At 40.2% G+C, this 26,890-nt stretch overlaps 1 protein-coding gene across 3 annotated transcripts in view; it reads right to left on the bottom strand.

Moving 5' to 3' along the window:
- The window catches only part of adgrl1a (adhesion G protein-coupled receptor L1a), a 181,538-nt gene that overhangs the window by 115,242 nt on the left and 39,406 nt on the right, over window positions 1-26,890 (bottom strand). For all 3 annotated transcript variants that reach the window (XM_074697407.1, XM_074697408.1, XM_074697406.1), the window contains one exon: window positions 11,776-11,859. The gene's annotated coding sequence lies outside the window, so the exon portion shown is untranslated. The remainder of the gene's footprint in view (window positions 1-11,775; window positions 11,860-26,890) is intronic.

Raw genomic sequence — 26,890 nt, 5'->3', positions numbered from 1 at the left:
CAAAACATACCATGTTTAGGTACCTAAATGCATCCTTGTGACTGTGAGGGTGTGAAAGAGTGGGTAATTTTCCATGCTGGACATGAACGCAGCACTGCATTGTGTTGAAGAATACATTTGTTAAAGGGCAACTCCGGTTCTTTGACACCTGGACCTTATTTATAGGTGTGTGCATGCTCATATACTCACTCAGACAAACATCGTGCAGCTCGGAGTCCTTCAGAAGTTATTTAGATCCAACCGATTTTGGCCGCACTTAGCGGGGGCCACGGCAAGGGAGCTTCAGCGTGGGACATAATCTCTGCAAAATCGCTCATTTCGGCTATATTTTTTCATCCATCGCTATCCATCGTTATCACAAACACACTCCTCTTCTGTTGCCATAGGCGAACACTATCCACAAGTGCACCACCAGTTCGCATTGAGTCATGGACGTGCTCCTGTTTGTTGTTCTCCAGCCAGCTCTTCGTCTCTCTCCCTCTGCATCCTTCTTTCATGGAGCTCCTCGTCTGTGTACGCAGGCTCAAACCGGTAAGGACAACCGTCAAACTTGAAGTCGTAGTCCGAAGAGGGTAGACAAGCTGACTATATGATAACACTGGCGATGGATGAAAAAATATAGCCGAAATGAGCGATTTTGCAGAGATTATGTCCCGCCCTGAAGCTCCCTTGCCGTGGCCCCCGCTAAGTTCGGCTAAAACCGGTTGGATCTAAATAACTTCTGAAGGACTCCGAGCTGCACGATGTTTGTCTGAGTGAGTATATGAGCATGCACACACCTATAACCTATAAATAAGGTCCAGGTGTCAAAAAAACGGAGTTGCCCTTTAAGTTGAAACACAAATATATTGTATTATTAAACAAATTGATATTTTTTACCGCATAAACACAAAAAGTACCAAAAATTGGTACTGTTGAGTACCGGTACCGATTGCCAGGTACCGAGCATCTATACCTTATAGTTTCAAATGTGAAAGGTACCCATCCCTAGTTGTGAACCAGAGCAGACTTTACAGATATAAACATATTAATAATATTTAAGGTGCAAAAGACCGGAGAAACTTAACTGCTGAAAAACTTAACTTAATACTAAAAAAAATAATAACAGATGTTTTTTCTTCAGCGAGAAATGTCTGTCTTGGGCTTGAACAAGCTTAACAGAAATCTGGCTGAATTTCTGAGGTGGCCATGGACAGCTAAGAGGTGATCATCAGGGATCTGTATTTGGATTTGTTGAACTTCATCACTTGTTGATGTTCTCATTGTATTGTATGCTTGGCAAACTTTTTTTTTTTATCATTCATGTTTTAATTTATGATCGACTTTGCATGGGCCAGACAGGGATGCCTTAAGAGTCAGATGTGGCTCACGGGCCGTAATTAGCCCAGGTCTATTGTAAGCTTTAATCATCACAATTAAAAGAAATAAAAGCTTGAAGCATTTCACTGTGTATACTAAATCTAAACATTGTCTTTAGTATATGTACCTCTTTGTTATATTTCCAACATGTATGATTACATAATACACTGATGTTGTATTTGATCAGTTTTTTTCTTTGACTCATCCCTGTCAAGAGTGCTTATATCTATAATATATCCTGGATTATTCCCAGGCAGCCTGTGGTCTCTTGGTGAACACAGGGGAAGGCCACACTGCCAGATGAAATTATTGTACTTCCATATCCCTTGCAATAATTGCGCCAGTGCACAGTGCATGTTGCAATTTCTCTCTCCCCTCTGAAATGCCTTTGTCACTTTCTATTATGAAGGGTAATACTGGGCTCCACTGAATGGGCTCTACATGCCTTTGCCACTTAGCCTTCTGTCACATAGTACCTACTCTGTTATACTGCACTCAAATCCAGTCAATTGACCTTCATGGGCCGCCTGACTCATTGTGCCAATAAACAGCAAGCATAATGTAACTTGTGCGCCATAACAGTCGCACACCGCAGGCTTGTAGTTTTCTTTTTTTTTTTTAAATCAGATGTTACTCGTGCAAAGTCACAGTGCCCTGAGTTACCACATGAGAGCGATCAGCTGTTCTACAGAATGGACCACCAAGAACTAAATGTAGCCACATTCAAAGCATCAAGTCATGCTTCAAGTAGTCTGAGCAGTTGTTCATGGCAACTGCTCATCGCACGCCCGTCTCTTAGCAACAACAGTAGTGACTACACATGATTAAGAGCTGATTGGCCCACTAAACAGAAGCAGTAGTCCCTTGTTACAACTACTAGAGCCCTCGCAGCTTGATCACTTGAGTCTGGAATAACATCATGACATGAAGTCAAACGTCAATCATATAAAGTGGCGCCGGTGTGGCTTAGCAGTCAGGTCGCTTAAGGTTAGCCCTTAAAGTGGTCAGCTGGAGTCCAACCTGAGGCCCCTTTCCTGCACGTCATTCCACACTCACCGTTTCCTGCTCTGTCCACTGCCCTTTCGTCTCTAAATAAAGGCAAAAAAAGAGGACAATAACTCTAAGAGACCTCTGGTTCTATATGTGACAAGACAAAGTCAAAGACACTCATGTCTGACTCTGAGGAGCAGTCTTCAAACACAAACACAAAGTACAATGAATCAGAAAATATGTAGAGCAGAATATACATACTTCATAACGTAGCAAGAAAACAAGTCATTAAAATAATTCATAATAAATATGAATTATTCATGTCTTTTATTAAAATCTAACTCTCCTTTGAGCTCATTCTCATCCGCCATTTTTCCAAACCCACGCAGTATCCTGTACGTTCCAAGTTAACGGCAAGAATGACATAAAGTTACGCAGCATTTTAATATTCAGTGTGCCTGTATTGTCTGAAGAGGCTCTCAAATAAATGGATGCACCTCAGAATCACACAGGGATTGTACATTTTTTCGGCTCAGTTACCGATCGAGCTATATTCAAAATAGACTTCAATTTTTCAGATAGCACATCATAATTACTTTCCTGCTTTCGCCCCAAATAAAATGATCCAGATAAGTGTTGATAAATGCAGTGGTTAAAATACACAGGGGATGGGAAAAAATGAAAGGAAATGCAAGATAAGAGGCTGCCACGGTGTAGCTTTGTAGTGCTTTTTTGTACTAGTGTGTGGGGACGTTCTAGCGCTGAATAAATTCATTCAGGCTCGACCATGACTGTGAAAATTTCAGTCATTGTTAATAATAATTCTTTTTGTTCACTTGTGTTCCATGTTGCATTTATATTCTCAATAGGGCGATGTCTTGCATGATAAGATAGACTTTATCAACAAAGAATCAGTGGTCCTGTTTGCCGGAGTATTTCCTGTTTTCTTCTCAAAAGGAGGAGAAAATGGACTCGTACAGCTGGCATATTTTAATTTGTTCTGGCTCATGTTTCATTAATGCCAATTTTTCCTCGTCAGAGCTCATGTTTATGCAGCACCATTATTTACATAACACCTTGCCCTATTTGCAAATAGCTTCTATTTTCACAGTTATACAGCTTCATATTTTGCAGTGATTGACAAATTAGCTCCTTTACCAGAGAACAAAAGTGCATTATTCTTGTCACAGGGCTTGTTATGAACCCAATGTGCTGAACAAAATAATCAGTGCATTCGTTTAAATTTTGCATTTTCTGGATGAAATACAAATTTTTGTTCCAATGAATAAGGGACTGGCGTTACTCATGTTGATATCAGTTATACATTAAAAGCTGCAATGCTTTACTTCACAATGCATCTGATTAGTAAATGTGTTATGCATTCTATTACTCTGGCAGCTAGTTGTTTCACAATACATTCACATTTGTTTTCATAATGCTGCATGTTGTTAAAACATGAATAAAGATGGATTTTCAGCAGTGAAAAATCAATATCTTCTATATAATGGCTTCGAAATATACTACAGAGGAGCACCATTGTTGGAGGAAGTCTTTGTAGTCCTGCATGCTCGGTATAGAGTGGAGTGGAGTAGAAGGCCTGTGGGCGTAGATATGAACACAGTGGCAGGAAAAGAAACTGTATGGTATTTCCAGTCCTGAAAGGGGAAGAAACCAATGAAATGGGTTTAAAAGTCCAACAAAGGCAAACAGACGTGTGTATTTGGAGCCAGCAAAGCGTTGGTGTAACACCTCAGCTTTTATATAGCCACCCTGTGACCGCCAGAGCGCTCTTCCTATCATGCTCTTTCTATTGGATGGATGTTCACAGCAAACGCAGCATTTCAACATTTTCAGAGGCCACATCCATAAAGACTACTCCACAACCCCTTTCTCTCTCTTCCTCCCTGTCTCTCCTTCCCTCCCTTCCTCATTCGGCCTTTCTCACTCACGCTCTCAATCTTGCTCTCTTTTTCACTCGCTGTGATTCTGTCTCTTTCCCTTTTGCAATATGACAAAGTCCATTATCTGCTCTTAGTACTAATTGGTGTATTAACGCCATGCTGTGGGTGACACAGAGAGAGAAAGAGGAAGAGGGAGAGATGCAGGATGAATATGGATGAGGCAGAAGCAGGGCGGTAGTGAAGCTCTGGGGGAGGCAAGTACTGAGTGATTCTGTGAGAGTGAGACAGAATGGGAGGCCAAGGTAAATCTTTTCAGCTACACAAGTGGTTAAGAGCTGCATTGCAAAATGACGTGTGAAGGGGGAAAAAAAGAAAACCATCCTGTAATGGCTTGTTTTTTTTTTTGTTTTTTTTTTTTCAGTTGGCCTTCTCTGTATCCCTTTCTATCCTGCTCTCACCGTCACCACTTTCAACCCAATTATCCACTCTCCCTGGCGCCACTGGCAGCATATGGAAATGTAAATTGCTGGCGAGATTTTTTTTTCTTTTTAAACTGTGGAAAGTAAGCAGCTCTTGAGGATGAGGAGAGTAGGAGGAAGAAAAGGAAGAGATGACAAACAACTGAAACTGAAGGACTGCCTTTAGTCCCAACAGTTTGTCGGTGTTGCTGCTTTATCTGATACACAAATCCACCCACAGAGGAAAATGAAGTAGACTGAAGATGATTTATGCTGCTACTTAAACTCACACTGTGAAGCCTAAATAAAGTTTGGATAGAAAGTAGAGACATTATGTTGCTAAATTAGTCGTTAAATCAAAATGACATGGGGGAAAAAAAAAATGTTTCACATATGGACGCTCTCCTCCTTCTCAGCCTCACACATGCCCAGTGTGGAATTCACACATTTAATTATATCCAGAGACTCCAACACAGTTGCACCACAGAGGTGCACTTCCTCAGAGCTCGAGAGGCTTTTTAGACCGGGGCCAGGATGTAAGCCCTCAGGCTGCTGAATAGCTGCTGCAGCTCAGGATGCAGAGATCAAAGGTGCTCATCTTCTCTCATGCATGTGACACTGAGACATGCGCAGGCTGATTATTCAGATAAGCACATGTATCCTCGGGGGCGGCGGCAAAATGGAGGCGAGTGTTTTGTTCATTATCATTAAGATCTGGCTTTTCCTCTGTTCACCTCTACTCTCTCCACATGCTCATATTCCGCCCCCGCAGTGCTGATGAAGCCAACTTCTCAAATCCGCAATTTGCTCAATTATTTTCAATTATCCCGCCATCGCTGCCTCTATCATTCCCCTTAGTTCAATTGTGAACAGAAATCACTTGTTGATTGACAGCAAAGGCCAATTAGAGGCGGGATGAAAACTCAAACCCCCACGGTAATTACTGCTGATTGGTGTCACACAGACATTTTAAAGGCCCTTCCCACAGAACTGAAACCCTCATATTGACAAACGTCCTCATCACCATGCAGCTGCTCTCCTCTTACAACCAACTTTCTGCACATTTGTGGATTCCTACAAGGGTAGTTTAAAGTTTGCAGAATTACATAATGATGGGCTTTTAGATTTATTTACTCACCAGAAGGAAACTGTGTACTGTGAGAACTTTCAAAGGAAGTATGAATTTCTATCTACCAAGAAAGACTAGATCTGTTTGCCTTTAGCAAATTAACTTCAAGGTAGCTCTGTCTCAAGGTTTCAGAAGTATTCTTCTGCAGTGGGCACACAAATCAATGATGATCTGCTTCTGAGCCCGACACTTAGATGCAAAAACTCAATCTACCTTCAGCAGTTTGGTTGTCTGGTTTCATTTGGCATCATTTCAGTAGCTAAATAGAGGTTAGTTCAGGTGAAACCGGAAATCAGTGACTTCATATGTTTTCATACTGTTGTGCTTTATTCGTAATTTTAGATTTTATTAAGTTTCATGCGCAGCAGTCAATTTATCCTTTCATTTTTACGGCTGGTAACAAAAATCTAAACCTCGACCTTGCCTCTACCTTTGTTTGTAGTCATGTTGTAGAAGTGCCGGAGTACACTGTGTTATTGATTGTTTGCTCTTTGAGCAGATTTATGCAGCAGACGAACACAAAGAGCACATTTCAAATGCATTCATGACTGCAGCGTTTCCAAACTGATCGTCACAGCTTAGAGAGTGCTGCGTTGAATTTAGTTTTTCAGCTGCTACCTGGAAAACACTTTTACAGGCTTTCAGATTATTAGAGTATAATCTTCAGTTTAGTTAAAGGCACAGTGAGGAGTTTATCATACCACTCTGGAAAAGTGTAACAGGTATGTTCATTGGTATGCCTGGTCCCCTTTTGTAAGCTCACCAACAATAACATCACAACTAATAAAGTATTTCTGGACTGTAACAAACAGGAGTTCACACTTTTGGTTGTTTGTAGTTAGAGTTAATAATTTCATTTGACTAAATGTTAACACATCACTGAATCACCCTGCATTCTGCAAAAAAAGTTCTTGAATAATAAAGTGTAGTGCCAGAAAAGATCTATATTTCATTTATCTAGAGGGACTTTTGATGTGTATTAGCTATAAGCTAAAGGCCCTTTTATGCTCAGTTAGTGCATTAGTATCTTCTATCTTTTACATTAATTGCTTGTTGTATGGCTTTCTATCGACACCATTTTTTGGTTTATGATATGAAACCTACTACCTGTCTTTTTTTAAAATATAAAGTGTTGATAATACTAATTGTGTTTGTTGCTTTGTAATATGAATAGTTTTGTGATACACAATCAGAATGTTGATAATGACTGTGTGAAACTTGATTAACAGAGACAGCAAATAATAAGCTTTGCTTCATCCTGTCCCTGCTTGTCCTGATTTGCTTTTTTATTTGTTTTTGTTTGTTTTGTTTTGCTTTGCTTTGTTTTGTTTTCTGGTAATATTTTGTAAATGGAGATTATGTTCCGTTTTTTTCACTGTTTATGTTCAAGGAAAAAGTAAGAAAGAAAGAAAGAAAGAAAGAAAGAAAGAAAGAAAGAAAGAAAGAAAGAAAGAAAGAAAGAAAGAAAGAAAGAAAGAAAGAAAGAAAAATACAGATCTGGATCTGGATCTGGATCTGGATCTGGATCTGGATCTGCGTCCATGTCATCCTCCACTTAAGCTTAGCAGTACCACTGGAAACCATGGGGGCAGTGTTGCTGCTACTACCTGATATGTGGCTTTAGTGAGGCATGAAGAAGAAATAACAATGGTGGAACTTTTGTGATGTAATCAATAGTCTCACCGACCACTGCCTCCTACAATGCTGCCTCTGTTTTTGTCTTTTATGCAATTTGTTGTTGTCTTGCGCTTTTGACTCTGGGCTGCCCCCCCTGGTGGATGTATTGGTTACCGGCAATGCCAACATAAAGGACAGTGATGGTAACGTTGGTTAAAAAGAACGTATACATTTTTGTATGTAAAGGGATAAATTGGCCTTAGCTCTTGTACAATGCATCAAATGGTGATATTTATGTTAAATATTGTACATGGTCCCTTTATAAATCAGTCAAACTGAATGTGCGCATCAACAGCTAATGCACACTTAAGCATTGGCCACATCTTTACAAAGGCAATGCCTTCACTTTAAAGATAATACTGCAAAACAGGAAAACAAAAATTGAAATAATTATCCCCGAAAACTCTAAAAAAAAAAAAAACATCGCCTTTTCTTTTTAGATCATCATATTTAACATTTCAAATTACACATGTTTTAAGAAGCAGCAGCATGTTTGCCAGATTTCAGTAATCTTCTCTATCAAAGACTTTCTTCTTCCTATTTTTCTGTTGTATCCTTTTGCAGAAAAGGTCAACAAATTTTAACCAGATTCTCTGACTCAAAAGTCTTGGCTTGAAGGGAATGTACAAAAGGGTCACCAATTTTAGTTCACATCTGTGTTGAACACTCATGAACCTTGTTTTCTATGATTTCAAAACCAAAGTGTTTCCATTTGAAGAACAGAAAACACACTGAATCACACAGTGTCTGAACTTTTTTCATATAAATAACTTCACTTTGCAGCCACAAGGTCGAGAACAAGTGTTCCGCTTCGACTTAAAAGTCTCCCTGGTGGCTGCTAAAGCCAACATTTCCATCTTGAGTTATTCACTCTGATTGAAGGCTGAACTTTTCTTTCTTTCTTTGAGATTTCTTCACTAAAACTAAGTGGAGAAAAAAAGAAAACACTTCAAACCTAAACTTGATCCCCCCACTCCTCAGTAGGAAACAGTTCTTGAGGGCCAAAGCTCCCGACACGCTCCATTGTTTGTGTCGAGCGGCCGCCTGTGCAAGCAGTGGTTACTCCAGACTCTCCTAATGACATTATGGGCCTAATGAGTTTTAATTGGGAGGAGATCTTAACTTGCAGGCCTAATTGCATCTGATTAAAGACAATATTAGTTTTACTGCTGGCAAATTGGTTGGGGAGGGTGGGTGGAGGTGTTTGAGAGGGATCGATCATGTCCTTGTGGAAATTTCCAAAATGTCCTCCAAATGGTGATGAAGAGATGGAAGCAAAGCATCAGAGCAGACAGCCAGGTGCAGAAGTATTCACCATGCAGTGATGCAGTGTGAAGAAGAGGGGGGTGATAAGATGAAGTGAAGGTTAAGACGTGACTCTTTGTCGCACTTACACAGCTTTTAAGGATATGTATTGAGCAAAGACAGAGAAATGACGACACAATTACAGAGACTTTGACTGCATGATTGCTCCATCTGTTTCCCAAGTGTTTCAACTTTCCAGAAGCTGAACTGTTAGATCTTCATACTACGGCATGTATTTTTGGAAAATACAGGTTCACAGTTTTCTCAGGAGGAGTAATACACACTGGAGCAGAGAAAATCTACCCTTAAACAGAATTTGCAGAGTAATTTGTGTGATCTTTGACAGGAAAATCAATATTTGAGCAGCTAACTCTCAAAAATGGAAAACAGGTTTAACCAGTGCTCCCATCTCTGTAGACATCTCTCTTAACAAATTGAGAATGTTTAGTGGAAAATGTTGTATAAATGTGCTTTATTTGATGTGAATCGAAGAGCATCTAAAAATACCGTAACCTCTCTTGTGGATTACATTATGCATTGTAGTTCTTTCAGCAAGGTTGGCCTCCTCCGTTGCAAAATCCTGCAGGACTTTCAGGTCTTTGATAACATCCTCGTACCTCCTGAGGCAAAACGCTTTTTTCATACAATCACTCCTTAACCGCTGGAAATTGTAACATTAATGAGTAAAAAATACTATTCAGGGAAGGTGTTTTATGGTTTCACTGGGATGCAACTCTCAGTGACATCATTAAATAATTCACTCATTTGCATTGAAGTAACTGATTAAAATTTGCAGTGCCGTGACTTTACTCGGAGTTATGATGCACAATAAACACTTTTACATCCTACCAGCAAAAAACACACTCATGCATAGCTTTGCACACAAACATAGTCAGAAGTACGCAAGCATAAACACATAGGATGCTTGTTTCCCTCAACGTGCCATGCGTAAACACACGCCGTGGATCAGCGGTGATTTAAAGCTAGACACAAGAGAGTTTAGTAAATTATGCGTGCATGAGGCTTCATTTCCTCCTCGTCTTAAGCACTTGCTTAATTGCCATTCTCACCTGAGCAATTGTATAATTTCCTTTATTTTTCTCCTCCTCTGCCCAGAATATGAGTCTATAATGAGCTGTGGGTGTCCCCCAAAGCTAAGCCTGGCGCCCTGAAATAGGTTTCACTAATTTACCAATTAGTCATAAGATACAATTAGTGTGCAAGTTCCCCAAGTCCATGAGTGCCCCCACCACTACCACCGGCCTCCCCACTTTGATTGTTCAATCTCTGCAGTGATCATCACTCCATTACTTTGTTCATGCTCTCGCCTTGCTTTGTTCAGCCTCGCTACGAAAAGCGAGGTCCCACCTGCACTTTGGATATTACTCTAACCCTGCGTGCCTCAGAGGGAGCCGATGAGGGAGTGGGAGTGCGTGAATGTGTCTACGTCCGCAGCTCTGGGTTTCTGTTTAAGTGCAGCTGGGACCGGTTTCACTGACCAGGAGGATGAGAATGGTGGAGGGGAGATGGAGGGGAAGGGGGGAGAAAAGGGGGGAGCGTCTGGAGACTTGAAAACTTATGAGAACTGAGACAAGTTACCAAGAAGCAAAGTGAAAGTTAGCTGGAGGTGCAAATCTAATTTATGGTAGAAGAATAACGCGTTGTGTTTCTCTCCTTGGTCTGCTCAGCCATTAAAACTAAACCTGAGGACAAATAGGAAACATAAGAAAAAAATACAAAAAATATCAACGCTACCGAGCTGGCTGGTGGTTATTACGCTGTGCATGAAGCTCTGGTTGAACAGCAATCAATATGTGAGAGGTCATTTGTCAGAGCCTTTTTCTGTGAGAGGAGAAAAGCTCTTTTATTTACGGTTTCTGCAGTTCACCTACACAAAGATTTCTTGAAATTGCAGCACATTCCCTTCTGTTTTTATCCTATTAGCGCTGCTTATTAGTATGCATCTCTGAGAATAAATAACTACGCAGTGAGGAGAAAAAGCTGGTTTGACTTTTAAACAATGCAGTTCAAAAGAAAAAGTATTAACGGATCAAATATAATTAAGTTTTATAACTACTGAAAAAAACAATGGAAAAGAAAGACCCATTTGTTCAATTTGTGAGACAGATCTTTGGCCACCTCAGCCTAATACAACCTACAAATCTATTCAGATTTTAAAAAGTGAGAAACTTGTCAAATAAAATGTGATTTATTAACAAATCTCAGGTTTACTGAGCCCAGATTTGTGTCTAGAAATGTGTTCAACTCAAGAATATGTGTCATTTGTAGAAATAGTGAGACCAGGTTTTAGCTTCAGCACCTTCTCAGTTAGCAGAGACTGAAGCAGGAGGTTCTGTGTCGATTGCAGTTGGCATGAGGGGACACTTAGAGTGTGATCACACCAAACATGTTTGGAGCAGTTTATTGAAACTGTGGGACAGTTTATGTTTCATTTCGCCGAGCTAGAACAATAGCATTCGATCTCCAAATAACAGCAAATAACTGTGCTGAGACTGAGGGAGGGCAAAGAATGAGCGACAAAGAGAACCTCTCTTTATGATATCCACTGGAAAATTGAAGGCTCTTACAAATAACTCACTTCTCTTCAAACGTGTGAGACCCTGTGAAGATTACAGACTCTGATCTTATTGATGATGATTCACTCGGCACCACACAGCTCTTTTTTACACCTCTTTGAAGAAAGCTGACGGCTCTTAAGTTTGAAGAAAGCCTCCTTAAAATGTTTGAAAACTGGAAATGTAATTCAAAACTACAGCAAACATTCATTTAGCAGCTTTCCTGACAAGAACACAACAGAGAAGCAACCTTTGTATCAGTTTACAGCACGGACAAGCCAAAGTCATTTTAAAATAACTGTCATTGTGATGTGATTTCACGCTGTCCATGGCAAAAGTACTTTTCCACATGACAGCAGGTAAAAAATAAAAAGGGTTACCTTCCTGAGGGGCTGGAGGTGTGGAGTCTGTCGCCTGCAGCCTTTTATCGGACTGCGGCTGCTGCTTCTTGTTCCATTACTCCCCTGCAAAGTATAAAAATGGTCAGCCGAAGCACATTTTCAAAAATGACTATTGTCTCTTTTTTCTGTGTGTGGACCAATTTTGGATAAAAATGGGGATGTCAAAAACAATGCTTTGGAATAAAGTTTCACAAGATGAATATAAACGCGAAGCAGTAGTAATGGGGAATGTTTCCTATGGATTAAAACAGTAAATAGAGATGCTGATTTTGTGGAATTAGAAGGTTTACTTTTTTAGTCCTTCGTTATCATCATTATTTGCATCACAGTTGCATAATTTCATTATAGTTTAAGATGTTCATCTCCATCATTTGGTTAATAATAATAAAAGCATATACTGAAAATACAAATAAATGATAAATGTGCAAAAAAAAATTATTACACTTGAAATACTTTTATTAGTATACTTGTAAGCAAAATTAAAACTTAACATAAAACTTGACAATTTTCTTTTCGCTTTAGTCAAATGTAAAGCTTTCCCTCGTCACTCAGCAGGTGTTTTCCTGCTCTCCATCCATCAGACATTAAATAACAATTTCAAGTTTTTGTCTCCTGTCAGGGACCAAGCAGTTAGGCACAAAACAATACGGTTTTTTCTTGAAAAAACTTTTTTTTAAATTTAACCCCCCAAAAAAGATAATCAAATATAAAAATCGTATTGACAACAATTAGACCTGTAAAAGGGGTCAACTTAATATAACTCAACTCAAACAGGACTTAAGATGATGGCATAACAAACAGACCTGACATGATGAAACAATGGGACAGCATATATAGCGGTTTGGCAAAACCAAATAAACTAAGTAAACCTATATATATATATATATATATATATATATATATATATATATATATATATATATATATATATATATATATATATATATATATATATATATATATATATATATATATATATATATATATATATATATATATATATATATATATATATATGAGATTAGATTCAGAAACAAACTAATATCAAAGCAATGTAATCTGTGTTTGAGTTGTTCTCTGCAAATAAAAAGAAAAAATCAGTTTTCTTAAAGAGCTAAGGCTTGAGGTGTGCGTGACGGTGAAATCACCCTTGTGTGGTGCCGCCCATCGAAAAAAATATCAGAAATAGGGTAGAACTCATTTTGTTGTTTGTTGTTTGATGTTGTCACCCTTACCATCACCAGAACTCTTTGTCGGTCTAATGAGTTATTGACACTTTTTATTTTTGTAGGCTGAAGTGATGTTCAAGTGTTATGCCTAACCTTTAGCATAGTCATTTATGATCATGTATTCAAAAGCAATAAATAAATTGTTCTTAATTTGGCTGTAGTGTTATTCAGAAAGCAGATTTATTATGCTAATGAGAAAAAGAAACATTGCTCCACGATGTTAATTAGTTTAGAATGCTAACAGACAGCAATGTTGTTGCTTCAGTGCCAACAGGGAAGGTAAAATTTGCCAGAACTCCTTTCTACACATTGATTTGATATTAAAACGCAGGATCTGGATGTTCCCGATGTTGCAGGAACAGAATTAACAGGCGTTGTTCACTTTCGAAATGGATAAATCTTTCTGCAAGCTTTATTTTTCAGGGACTAAAATTATCTATCAGTCATTCCATCATAACCCAGCAGCCAAACCTCTGAATGTGAGCTCCTTTCTTCAGAGTGTTTGTTAAAGCTTGCAAAGAGTTGTCCCTGTGTGATGCCATTTAACTGCTTGGGAAAAAAAATGTTTTTTTTAAATGTTGGATTGCATTTTAGTTTTCACTAACATGCTGTTTACTCGCTGGTTTAATTGCCAAGACAATCCCATGTTCCCCGTGGCTCCTCCTGTTATAGTACTTGGATCGGACTCTCCCAGCTGGAGAAAGGATAGCATGGATGGCTGGACCAGACTCACTACCTGTCAATTCCACTTCAGATCAACCCATTTAATGTAATTCTGTATATGAAGCTTTCAGACACCAGGACTGGTGGAGCCTTCTGTCTAAAAGTTAAATATCCATATTTTCCGCATTGTTTCCACGCAGGGAAATATGTGGGTGTTACGATCGGCTGGTATAAAGACAGATAATGTATACATGTATTTGTTCCTGGTTGTATAACAGCAATAAAAAAGTTGTTTCCAAGGAGCTAGTGTCTATCTGCAGTGTTCAGAGCGCTTCTCTGAGCCGGGAAAGACCCAGGAGAAAACAAAGAACCTGAATTTCCATGTTATCAGTATTATCCTGAAATAAACTCTGTGCTTCCAGCCTGAGACTCTGCTGGTTTGATAATGTTCTGTTATCTATGAAAAGCTAAAACCCAGGGGTAATAACGTATAATTAAAGCAAATAATTTAGTCAATTAAGCTGCAAAGTAGTTTGAATGAAAGGAAAATGTTCCATCCCATCGGTGCATATCAAATATGCATCTACATTTATTTACTTGTCATTTGCTTCACAGTGTCTTTGACTATTCTTTATCTCAGCTCCTCTCTTTCTCTCCTTCACCCTACCTTCCTCACTCACTTCCTCTCAGAGGTTCATTCCCTTCATGCTAATGGACAACCCCCCCCAACCCCCCTCCCCTCATGTCTATCTAATCAAAAATCAATTAAAAACACCTCGCCGCCGAGTCTCCAGAGCTGAGCCCAGGTTGAGGGTGGAACAGAAACGCTTCCCGCACTCTCCCTTTTTCTCTCCCTCTCACGATCTCTCCCTTCTCTCTTTCTGGTACTCTGCCTCTCACTCCCTCCTCCTTTTCCTCCTCCTCCTCCTATGGTCTCCCTCGCTTTCTCCCCTAAGCTCCGCCCTCCTGTCTACTGGAAGTTGGCAACATGATTTACGAGAACGGAGAACTTAATTTATATATTTTTTTCCTCTTGCATCCTCTCATTTATTTATTAGATTTTTCTCCCAGCCGCCTCTTCCTGTCTCTGGCGTGGAGGGGAGGCGGAGGATGGAGGGAGCGAGAGGATAGGATTAGATGGAGAGTGGTCTCGGGGCAGACCAGTAGACTGGCAGGCCTGCAGACATGGAACAGATCTGTCCCACACTTAATGGCATTAGTGCCGTCCCTGAAAGGGGGAGGGGAAGCCAGCAGGGAGACAGGCTAACATATTAAAACTGCTTCTCTACCAGACGCTTGTCTACTCTAACTCCAACTTCAACTCCAACTCTTTCTCTGTGAGCGTGTTTGTGTGTATTGGGTATGCGTCACTTGTTCTGTCTAAACTAAACTCAGCATGGAGACATTCGGTTCCATCTATCATCAAAAAACTAAACAATTTTACATCAGCAGAACCAAAATTAATCATTCTAGTGATGCACATTCGCAGAAAAATTGTGCACTTTATTCTTCCTTCGTGTGGACTCAGGCGGGAAAGTTGCTTTGCTCCGGTGTCAGGTGCAAATGGGCTCAAGCTCTATAGCTAACATGGCCCTGGGTGCACGGTGACATCTCTGTTGACTCAGTCCATGTGGATAAAACTACAATCATTCCTCTCTGCACTCTTCCTAACTCATTTACACTTACCCTCTTCCCCCAAGGATGTTACACATCTTACAGATCTGTGTGACTTCGGTGTGATCAGTGCTGGATTGCTGACTGTCAGCACACCTCCCAAAACGAGATCCAAGCCCCAGAGCGCCCTTAGAGGCTCAAATTACCCTCTCTAACCTGCCTGGACAGCACAGTCATACTACACACTACTTCTGCTCCAGGAGGATGGAGAAAATGGAAAATAGGACTTGGACAAGAGTCGAGATGAGGGGTTAAAGCCAGGAGAAAAGACGATGAAAGGTGGAGCTGGAGTCAGCAACAAAAGTCAGGGGACAGAAAAGAGTCAGGGAAGACAAAGAGGAGAGCGCTTTCTTTAAATATGCACATTTTGAGTGTCTGGGACCACGGTGGGGCTCGGGGAGAGGAAATGGCCTGAGAATGTGAGAGGACACTGACAGACAGGTGGAGCCAACACGCTGTGTCTTTTGATTAATGGAGCACAGAGTTGGTAAATATACATGGACCCCGCCCTCCAGCTCTTTCAGCTGTCTCAGCACAGCCTGCCGTGGATGGATGTTGGAGCAGGGAGGGGGGATTTTTTCTCGCTTTTAAGAAAAGGTTAAGTTGCGACGATAATGTTGTGGATCATGAAAATATTAGCACTGCTTCCCTCTCTGTCACGCAAGTTTGATTTATCCATCCTTCTGCGTGCAGGTTTGGAGCTGGGGGAGGAGGAGGAGGAGGGAGAGGAAGCAGGGACAGGAGAGGATCAGCAGACACTAACAGCCCGGGGAGTGTTTTCTCTTTATCTCAGTGTCACAAAGGCCACCCCGGGTACAGCAGGTGTGTCTGGGAACAGCTTTAGAGAGAGCTATTGATCCTACTGAGTACTCCAACTGTATATAGCCATGCTCTGCCCACATCCACGCACCCTGAGGAAAACTATACAGGAATAGGCCACACTAAAGGTCACCCTCTGATGAAGATAGTGATCTGCAGCCAGCTCTGCATACCTATTTAGTGTCTTAACTGGCTGGAAACCTTATTACTGAGTCAATCCACATCCATGGCGATTATTTCGCAGCAGCAGTTATGGAGGGTGATTGTTAATGTTTGTGCGTCGAATAAAAGAGAAAGAGCAGCAGAACACATGACTGGACTAGAAAAGCATACAGATCATTATAAAAGGTAGAATCTGCAGATTTTTCTTAAAAAAATAAAAATAAAAACTTCAACTTTTACAGGAATAATCATGCTTAGTCATTTCCCACAAGCCTCTATACATGTGCGTCAGTGTCTGTGTCTGCCTCATACCCACTCCTCTGCCTGTATGCTGATGTTTTGGTTGTACTGGAATGCTTCTGGGCATTTTAGGGTGGGGAAAAGTTGTGGCTACTTCAGCCAATCACACCACGCCCAGTGTAAGTAAGGGTAAGTGACTTTGCATGTTGAAAACAGCGAGTGGAAGAAGCTAACCTGATCAGCTCCGATAGTGGACAAAGCACAGGAGAAGAAAAACACAACCAAAATGAAACAAAACGGAAAGCAGGTGACGCTCACCCAATTTGTCTGAGTTGGTCAACAAATAAATTGTGGTAATGTTTTACCGCTTAAGTCTTTTAAAATTCCTTCCTTAAAAGAAATATTGAACTAGTGATGCTTTTTCCAAAAACATGGATGAAGATTGGCTTGACTTTCATTTACTTTTGGGCACTTGGAGAGCAGCACAGGACAAAGAGCAGCAGGAGTTGACTTTCTGCTAACCAGATAACAAATAACCATTGATTAGCTTGTGCTAACATGCCAAGTCAGATGCACATCTTGAGTCTCCCACATAGAAATGCAATGCTGCAGGTGGTTGCTGAGCTAGTAAATGTGTTCATCTCGTCAAGGTTGGAAAGTGGGTGTGGGCTGCCGCTGCCACTGAGCCAAGAAGGAGTCCAGTTTGAATGTTGTGTTTTCTGACAAGTAACAAAAATTTCTGCAGACTCTACCTTTAACAGAAACCAAAAAGTTAAATTTGTAGCATGATAATTAAATATGCTACCTGCAGAGCATGGTAGTTTCCAGAATCAATTATTAATTATTGCAGCTATGAATTAAATTAAATGCATTATCAAGGCTTATGTGTGTTTCACACCTCATACTTTGCATTTTTCATGCTGCTACTGTGACAATTATTTTCCAAGAAATTGATATTTTGTTCCAGTAATGGCTGAAGGTTAGGCACAAGTAGCTCAAAGAGAAAGAGACAGAGAATAAAAGCACCGTCTACAACCAAATGAATAATTTCATCATGAAGTCTGCTTATAAATTAAAATGTTCTGTTCCCAAAGCCTCATTATTACAAGGAAACGTTTCCTTTTTTCAAGGAAAAGTTAATAATGAAGCACATTTCTTCCGCATCAGTTAGAATCAAGGTCACAACATGGCAAAAGCATTCTGATTTGTATTCTTGACACAAATTATCCTGAATAAAACATTTTTTATGTAACATGCTGAGCTTTTTCATTCTCCTGTTAGTATTTTCTGCACATCCTTAAAGATGCTATGAGGAGGAACTGTTTTAAATGCCTCGCCCCTCAGTGTGTCAAACACACTGTCATAAAACTGTGACTTCTAACCAATTTTCTTTGTTCAAAACATTTTTTATAAGATACAATGCAATAAGGTGAGGAATTTACCAATACAGTTATGGAGTGCTGTTGTTTGAAATGTGACAACAAACAAAGGTAAGTTTGTACTGTACAGCAGTAGCCGGCTTTATGTAGCACTGCTAGCAGCCCAGTGCTACGACATATTAGTAGGCTAATGTGGCAACAAGCAAACTGTCAGTTCATACAGTAGCTGTCCATATGTAGCGCTACTGACAGCATGATGCTGTGAGACGTGTTTGTAATGTGTAACATTGTCGATTCCTGGTTATGTCCTGCCAGTCATCTACTAAGCAAAGCTAACCCAACTTCACTCCTCATTTTATTGATAGACTCTCAAGTTTGAACAGACCACTGCAGAATAACTGCTCACTGTAGGTTGGAATGACCATTATCACTAACAGTCTAGCTCTTGTTTTAGCCTTTAGCTTTGGCTGTATCACTCTCCTATTTATCTTTCTTCTGCTCTTCTGTTCTTTTTCTGTCCGACAGTTAGGCTCTAGTGTACACCATCACTACAAAATTAATCACAGAAATCATTTTCAGCTGAGAAAAACACAGATCTCTCTTCTCACCACAACACTTTGTCCGTCGGTGTGGTGGAGTCATAGAGACTAAAACGTGCTGCAAATCAATCCAGTTCAATCCGACCTATGAGCTTCGAAGCAGTATTTCAAAATAACCTATATTGGAACTGATAATCTCGTTTTGAAGTGTGGATTATAATAAGGCAAATGACCAGGCATCTAGAAGGGAGACTTTTTCAAGATTACTTGATAACTCTTCACAGCCCCTATAAAAGGACTAGATGAAGTGTTTACTTCAACAATGCCCAACTGATGAATAAATGCTTCCTTTCAGGTCAGCTGACTCTCCAGGATCTACACCTCATGCCTTGATAGACACAATATTCAGGTAACACTTTTATGTGAAGTTTGTAAATTAGTGTATTAAGCGATGTGTTTCTCTGCCGTTTCTTTGAACACTGGCCACTGATTCGGTTAGTTGGACGTGTGTTATGTGCAGCTGTATGTGTTTAGCCTGCAGTTAATTCTGGATGGGAGTGAATGTCCATTAAATGTAATCTTGTTTTTCAGTCCAGCGCTCAAACCACAACTTCAGAGAATTGGCCACCGATGAAGACATCATCCATCATCCTACTGACGCTTCGCCAGAACACTTAGAGGTAAATATGGCTGCTTTTCAAGTTGTACCTGTCTTTGGAAAATCACAGCCTTGAACAAACACACAGTTGGAATAGAAAGACATGAAATTACTTTCTCTTTCTTTAAATTAAATGTTTAAGAAATCTTTTTTGCTAAAGCAGTTTTCTCTCAGGGGCAGCCTCTGCTTTAATCCAGTGACCTCATTTTTATTCTTCATGCTGTAAAGCTATACACATATGTCCCTCTGTTTGGATGAACGCAAGCCTCTCTGCTCCAGCTCACCTCATCAAAATGAATGAAGAAACCCAAAAATGATCCACTCCGTCATCTGAATTCTTGCTTTAATGAAATAGTGCTTTTAGAGTTGATCTGAGGAGCCTGCTGGAACACTTATCGCAGCATCAACAGTACTGCTGAAAAAAAAGAAAGCTGCCTTAATCGGATTGCTGGAGCTCTAAAAGGTTTTCTGCACATGGGTTCCTCTGCAGGCCGTCAGGCTCCGGGGCTAGGCTGGGCACCAGGGCCTGACTGCCAGCCCGGCTCCACGGCTGGACTGGCTGATAAAGTCCAGAGACTCACTGGTGTCTTTGTTAGCCACAACGAGCCCACGAGTAAGATGATCCTAATTAGAGGCTTTGAATATGTGATTGAATCAGTGAGCACAGACGGATACACAAGCTCACAGATACACAACACCCACACCTTTTAATACGAAAAAAAACTGTAGATATTATGATATGTGTTACCGCACAATGCAGACACACACTTTTAGACTCTGATTTGCTTTTGTTCTCTCCTTTTTTTTCACACCGTACACCTACACATCAGTCCACGGACTCACACTGAGGAATTCATTTATCAGTGGTTCACTGTGCCCTGCAGCAAGAGAGAGCTGCAGCAGACATTGATCAAACTGACTTCTAACATGAAGAAGTTCAAAATCGCACTTTTCAAATCCCTTTACTGCCAGCAACCTTCCACTACTGAAATAAAAGAAAGTGTGCACACACATACACACACACACACACAAAGCCTCACACACATTATTACACTCTGCAGTATGTTGTCTATTCTTGCAAACATGGAGCACATTGATGCACAGATCCCCGTTCACACGTTTTTACAAAACTCAACATGGCTCTTACGTTTTTAGCTCACACTCGTACAAAAATGGCATCTGTGCCTTCCACACCTCAAATCCTTGCTGGCTGAGGAGGTTTTTTTAAGGGATAACAAAGATATTCCAAAAAGTGACGTTGTTGTCTAGGTAGCCAGGTAGTTTCCTGCATGAGATGTTCAAACTGAGAGCTTTCAAATTTAAAGGTCATCTTAAAATACAAAGAGGACAATCAGTATCTCCTTGACTCAGTCTACTAATTGTCTTTCTGTATAGGGGAGACCAGGTATGGTTGTAACACTTTTGCTTTAGCACCTCTAACTCACAGAGTTTTTGAGTCAGAGTTCTCAAACTTTAATGCAAAGTACCCGCATTTGTTTACTACAAATGGCACTAATGGTGATTAGTAGTAACTTGGCAGATCCCATGCGCCTTTGTGACTGATCTCACTGACTTCCTGTTCTTTGTGACTTTTTAAAAACATCTGCAAGCTAACCTCTGTCAGTCTTTCTTTTCCACTGCCTAGGCGTTATGTAAAATTATTAAAATCAAGAAAATGTTCTTAGTTGTCCATAAGGGAATGCAATAATCTTTAAAGATGTGTTACAACCCACCCCACCCCTGTTAACCGGTGTTTAGCTAGCTGTGTTAGCAAAGTGGATTGAAATTAGCATGGGGAATGTGCATCACATCTTACCTGAGAAATTACAATTTATTCTGATATAAGCCAAATGGTTTTATCTGGAATAGTTTAAGTGCTAAAAAAACATAGTCTTACTTAGAAAGTTAACTTTCTTACCTCAAAATTAGTTTTTTCTCTATAGAATCTGCCGCCCTGAAAATCACCATGTGTGATCAGGGTGGAAGTGGGTAAGTATTGAAATGATCATATGACTCTTTTCTTATCCCTGATTGGAGGAATTGGCGGTGTTACAACTCCCCCCATGTTAAACCATACCCGGTCTCCCCTAGTAGCATTATAAAAGATGAGCTCTAGATAACAGAGGAGAAAAAAAACAATGAAAAGAAATTGTGACAGCTATGTTGTCTGAAATTCACTCTTGTTACTTTGCCATTGAGGCTGAAAATCTCTCCCTGTGGTTCAGATGAGCTCTCTTAACTTCTTAAAGAATAATCAAAACCCATGTTCCTCCTCCATACTGCACAAAAGCTTGTTTGGCTTCCACAAAAGTCAAGGAAATGTACCATCTTTTCGCACAGCAGCTCCAGAGTTATTAGCCTTTGTTCCAACTGTTTTGCATATTCAGCCTCCCTTGCAGCCCACATAGATGTTAATGCACTCCCACACAAACAGATCGGTGTGAACAGGGCAAACATATTTTCCATCTCTCTCTCCCTTTTTCTCTCACTGTCTCTCTCACACTATCTCAACTGTCTTTCACTGCTGTCTTTTTCTGAATCCCACTCATATCACGCGCAACTGGGCGCTCATACACACACATTCACACACATACACACACACAACAGGGTGTGCAAAGTAAGTTTTTTTCTGTGAATCTCTGGCACAGGCTTTCAGTGTGCTAGATCAGCTGAAATAGGATCCATCCCTCAGATCCTGCTGTACCTCTAACACACACTGATGTAGCCTGATCTCCTGTCAGTGAGACGGCCTGCAGGGAGCGAGTCTGGGGCTTACAGCACGGCCTCCAGAGACTCGCTCAGCCAGATGCTCAAAGAGCTGGAGAGCCAGGAAACAATAGCCACAGACGAATGGACAGGCAGACAGACGATCAGAGAGGAAGACAGGTATATTACAGGGGTAAGGATGCTATTTTATATGCCATCACCACATAGCGCTCATCTGGCACGCCCCCAATGGCTTGAGACAGGTGTAACATAAGAAAAGGTCTAAGGACACATGCAAATACACATGCACACTCAAACACAAATACACTTATTACCCCCGCCAAGGAGGTTAAGTTTTTGGGAGACATAACTCAAAAAGAAATGAACTGATCTTTATGAAATTTTCAGGAACTGTTCAAAATGGGATAAGGCAGAAGTGATTAAATTCTGGAGGTGATTTGGATCACCATCTGGATCCAGGATTATTCTAAAGGATTCTTTACCATTGTGAGTTAGGGCCGTTTTCACCATATGTGTAAATAACTCCACGATAAATGGTCAGATTGCTTTGCAAAACCATACAAGACAAGGTCACCATCATTTCTGACAGATGTAAAAGTACGATCCAGATCCTGGCAATATTCTGGATACCAAGATCCGGAATATGAAACATGTACTTGGTCATCATAATTTTCAACATTGATAGGTAACAAATAATTGTACAAACCTGCAACTAACACCAAATTGTAGCAGACTGTCTGCTGATAGGGAGTATAACATATAAGTAAGACTAAAATGTTGCATGACAATCACAATATGCTCTGCAGAGGTCTGTGCTCTTTGAGTGATTTCTAGTTTCTGCAAGGAAATGATGCCACAACAGTGAGCATAAAAATAGACAGTGTCAAAGTGGATGGACAGAATAAAGACCGCGTTTTGTGATGACATGAAACAGACACAAAAAAGAGAAAACGAGAGACACCAAACAGCAATCTTGTATCGGGCAAAATGGGATTTCATTTCACTTAAAAAAAAAACTACTGATACAGACCTCCTGAGTTCCCAAAAATGTGAGAGTTGTCAAAAAAAAAAAGCTGCAAGACAATGGTGAACATGCCCTTGTAGAAACTTTTTTTGGCACCTGTTGCTAGATTTTTAAATTCATGGAACAGATTTCAGTTTCAGCAGTTGACATACTGACTTTTCAAGTTCTCAATGAAATTTTCATCTTTTGTAACATTTAACACAGCATCCAAACTTTTTCGGAACAAGGGTTGTCCAAAATGCTATCTCTTAGATAAAAGAGGATAAGTCAAAAATACCAACAAACAAATGGATGGGAAAATTTGTTTTAACAATGCTATATCTATTTTCTGTCCCATGGATGCATAGAATAGATGAATAATTTTCACTTTTGCCTCTCCTTTTCTGTCCTTACTCTAACTACCACTGTGTACGTTACTATTTGAATTGCACAGTAGATCAGACTCTCATCTTAACCTGTAGTGTTGATAGAGAACCATGAGAAATGAAGTTGTCAGAGAGAACAACCTATAAAATGGGATAAGGGATAAAACACAGACTCAATAAATTGTCCTCTGACTGTTTTAAAGTTACTCTCTTAAGAATTTGAAAACACCTGCATCTGTAGCCAAATATTCAAGAAGAAGCATAATTTGTGTCATACGCCGATCTTTGTGCTTCTTACATACGTAGTAGGGGTGAGAGAAAAAATCTAAAATAGATCAATCGTGTTATTATTTTATTATTATTTTATTATTTTTTGTTGTTGTTGGACAATATCAAAATCTTGATTCTTTGTCAAAAAATTCCTTTTTTTTTTTTTTTTTAATTCAAATTTTTTCATTTAAGTCTCTGCTAATAGACTGGACTGGGAAAAAGTTACCACTTTTCTCCAGCAGAGTGTGAAATTTTCTCTCTGACTCAGGTGATGTGCATTTTATGGGAAAATATGGCTCCTGATATAGTCTGTAGACATTATCATCATCATCATTTATCTTTTTTATATGTTCTGATGTTAAAAAAGCAAACTAAAAATTGTAAATACTGAAGAATTGCAATTTAAATCTAATCGGAACCCCAAAAATCATAACAGAATCAAATCCCATGAATAGCTTATCGTCCCAGCCCTAATATATATATATAGCCTGACAACAACAGACCCTTTGCATCTACAAGTTGGCAAATTCTGATGTTTTGTGAAGCCCTTTGGTATGGAGGCCTGTAGGTGTTAGAGGATTAGCAAAAGCCACAACACAACAGAGGTACAGTCACAGTAGAAGCAAAAGAGGACGGCTTTAGTGGTTTTCTAATGGACGGTTATCCCCACAGACACGGAGAAGTTGTGAATGTTAGTTTTCTTTTTTAACTTCAGCTATGATAAACATAGCTACAATGCTAATGTTATGGTATGGCTGATTCTCAAAGCTAAATATAAGACGACACATTGCCGGTAAAAAATTATATAAAGACCCCAACAAAGCTTTAAAAAATACACAGGTAGCATGTGGTTTACTGCAGAGTAAAGGACAGCAGGGAAGAGAGACAGAGGTGTCAACTCTCCATTTCTGTTTCCTTTTAATCTGACGTATCGTGAACTGTGAGCTAACACACAGAAATGACCTGAACACATGCAGCAACATGGCAAGAAAACTCAAAAGTACAGGTAGAATACTGATGCAGACCATCTGCAAATACAAACATCAACACACACTTTTTGATGGATTTTTTTTTTTTTAAATACTGTGTTTCCTTTTTATGTAGATACTTCTCATTATGGCTTTTGTTACAGCTTCCTGAGTTTCAAATCATTGCACAATCCAGAGACCCTGTCTGTACCAGCATTTTGCGCAGGTTGATGATTGAAAGAAAACAATTTCCAGACTCCAGGTCTTCCTGTGGTTGTATTTTCATTACTGGTGTATTTAAATATGTATTAATATAGTTTGATTTTTTTAATAACACAACACCAAACTTAGAATTTTACATTAAAATTACTTTAATCTTAGTAAATTATGTAGAGAATACTAAGCTGTACAATGGAGAAGTCAATGGTAAATTCATGTGTGAGAGTCCAGGCTAATGTAGAGATTATAATGAAGATCACTGATGATTCATTAGAACTCCTTTCAGTGATCTGCTTAATATAAAACAGCTCTGACTCACCTACAAGACTCCTCTTTTTATCTCCAAAGAGGGAGGTGCTCCACTCTCTGCACCACAATACGCTCTCTTCTTTTTTTTCTTCTTTATTGCTTTCCTACCTGAGAAAGTGTAAATATGGAATTATTGAGAAATTGATTGTTGCTCTCCTCTGGCCAGTGTGGCAGTCTTCCTCCCATTAATCTCTGATGGCTGCAGAAGAAACTAAAAATCCATCTGGGGCCCTCGCTGCAGACAATTGCCTGAAAGAACTGCTCCATCCAAACTGAATTAGAATCAATGTGGAACATACACAAGCAAGAGCATCATTAGATCAAGTAAGAGACCAAAGCAAAGAGAGGGACAGGAGGCGGAGGAGAAAAGCAGCTGAGCGCTCTCATCCTTCTCGGGCTGTGTTATCAAGCCTTCAAATAAGATCAGGGTGAATGAAATTTGGTTCCTTTTTCAGATCTTCAAGTGATCATCTATGTGCCTGCCTGCCTGTTTTGTTTTTTCCCCCCTCACTTAAACACACAAGCAGTTTGCATTGCGCACATTAAAATCTCTTTCCAACTTTTCAAAGTAACTGGAGCAGTCTCCAGCCTTCAAGTTGGGATGTAAGCACCACTTTCTCTGTGCGGGAAAAAAAAGAAGGGGATGCAGAGTCTGTTGAGGAGCATAAGGAGGTAGTTGTGAAGGAGAAGGAAGAGGAGAGGAGGGAAGAGCAAAGAAGGAAGGAAGGAAGCAGTGGTGAGCTGTGCACAAAAGACACAGCGGGTGTGGCTGGGCAGCTGGAGTGAGAGCAAAACTGGAGGGAGGGGATGAAGGGAAACATGAAAGAGTGGAAGAAGAAAAGGCGTATTATAGCAAAGCTGGGAGCAGGTCAGTGACAAATGAATATACAAGGTGATTGATATGCCTGCCACAGTGGCATAAGAAGAGATATGAGTTAGGGAAATCTGGTACAGGAACTAGAGAAGAGTCAGCAGGAGATTAGTGAGTGTTAGATAGGGAGATTTAGCCGTCGGCAGATAGAGAGATACTTCAGAGAGAGGAAAGCTAAAAAGCAAAGGAGGATAGGGTGGGCGGGCGATTTAAGTAATTTTGAAACTGATACAGATTGTAGGCAGGAGAGTTGTGCAAGGGGAGGAGGGAGGACAGGGGGAGAGGAGATATGGTGTGAAAAAGAGAGATACAGAGAAGTAAGATATGAAAGAGGGTGCGATAGAGATAGATAGGCCGGCCTGGAGTGAGACACAGTTATCGGCCGTGATCGATCAGGCCGGCTGATGCCAAATGGGGGGTGTAATGATGGGTAATGATATGAGCCTGGAGAGGGAGCGCAGTGTGTGTCTGTGTTTGTGAGTGCGGCCTGTATCCAAGACCACACACTGGCTCACACTTTCATTAATAGAGCCAATTCATCGCACCTCACAGAGCGGGGCCTAATACACGCCCCAATAACAATCCATATACTGAACACACGTCACCGGTTCAATCCCTACATCCCTGGCTTGCTCCTTCTCACTCCTTCAGGTCTAGAGTTTATCATCACTCCTCTCACTCGCTTTCCCTTGTCACTCCTTCTCCCAATCATCTGTCAGTTTTTTCTCCCTCCGCCATTTTTTTTTTCCCATTTCTTTCTCACCCACCCACTGCGAATCTCTCTGAATCTGTTCATCTGTTTTTCAAATTAACTCGTCCAACATGCGCTGCTGCCGGGCAGTGCAGCTTTTAAATTGATAAAACACCTAGTATGCCAAGCCACACACACACACACACACACACACACACACACACACACACACACACACACACACACACACACACACACACACACACACACACACACACATACACACA

The sequence above is a fragment of the Halichoeres trimaculatus genome, unplaced genomic scaffold (assembly GCF_033239565.1).
Source record: "Halichoeres trimaculatus isolate MK-OKI-2021-1 unplaced genomic scaffold, fHalTri1.1 fHalTri1_scaffold_20, whole genome shotgun sequence".
NCBI lineage: Eukaryota > Metazoa > Chordata > Actinopteri > Labriformes > Labridae > Halichoeres > Halichoeres trimaculatus.
The sequence above is the reverse complement of the archived record's forward strand: the minus strand, read 5'-3'. Positions and strand labels throughout refer to the sequence as shown.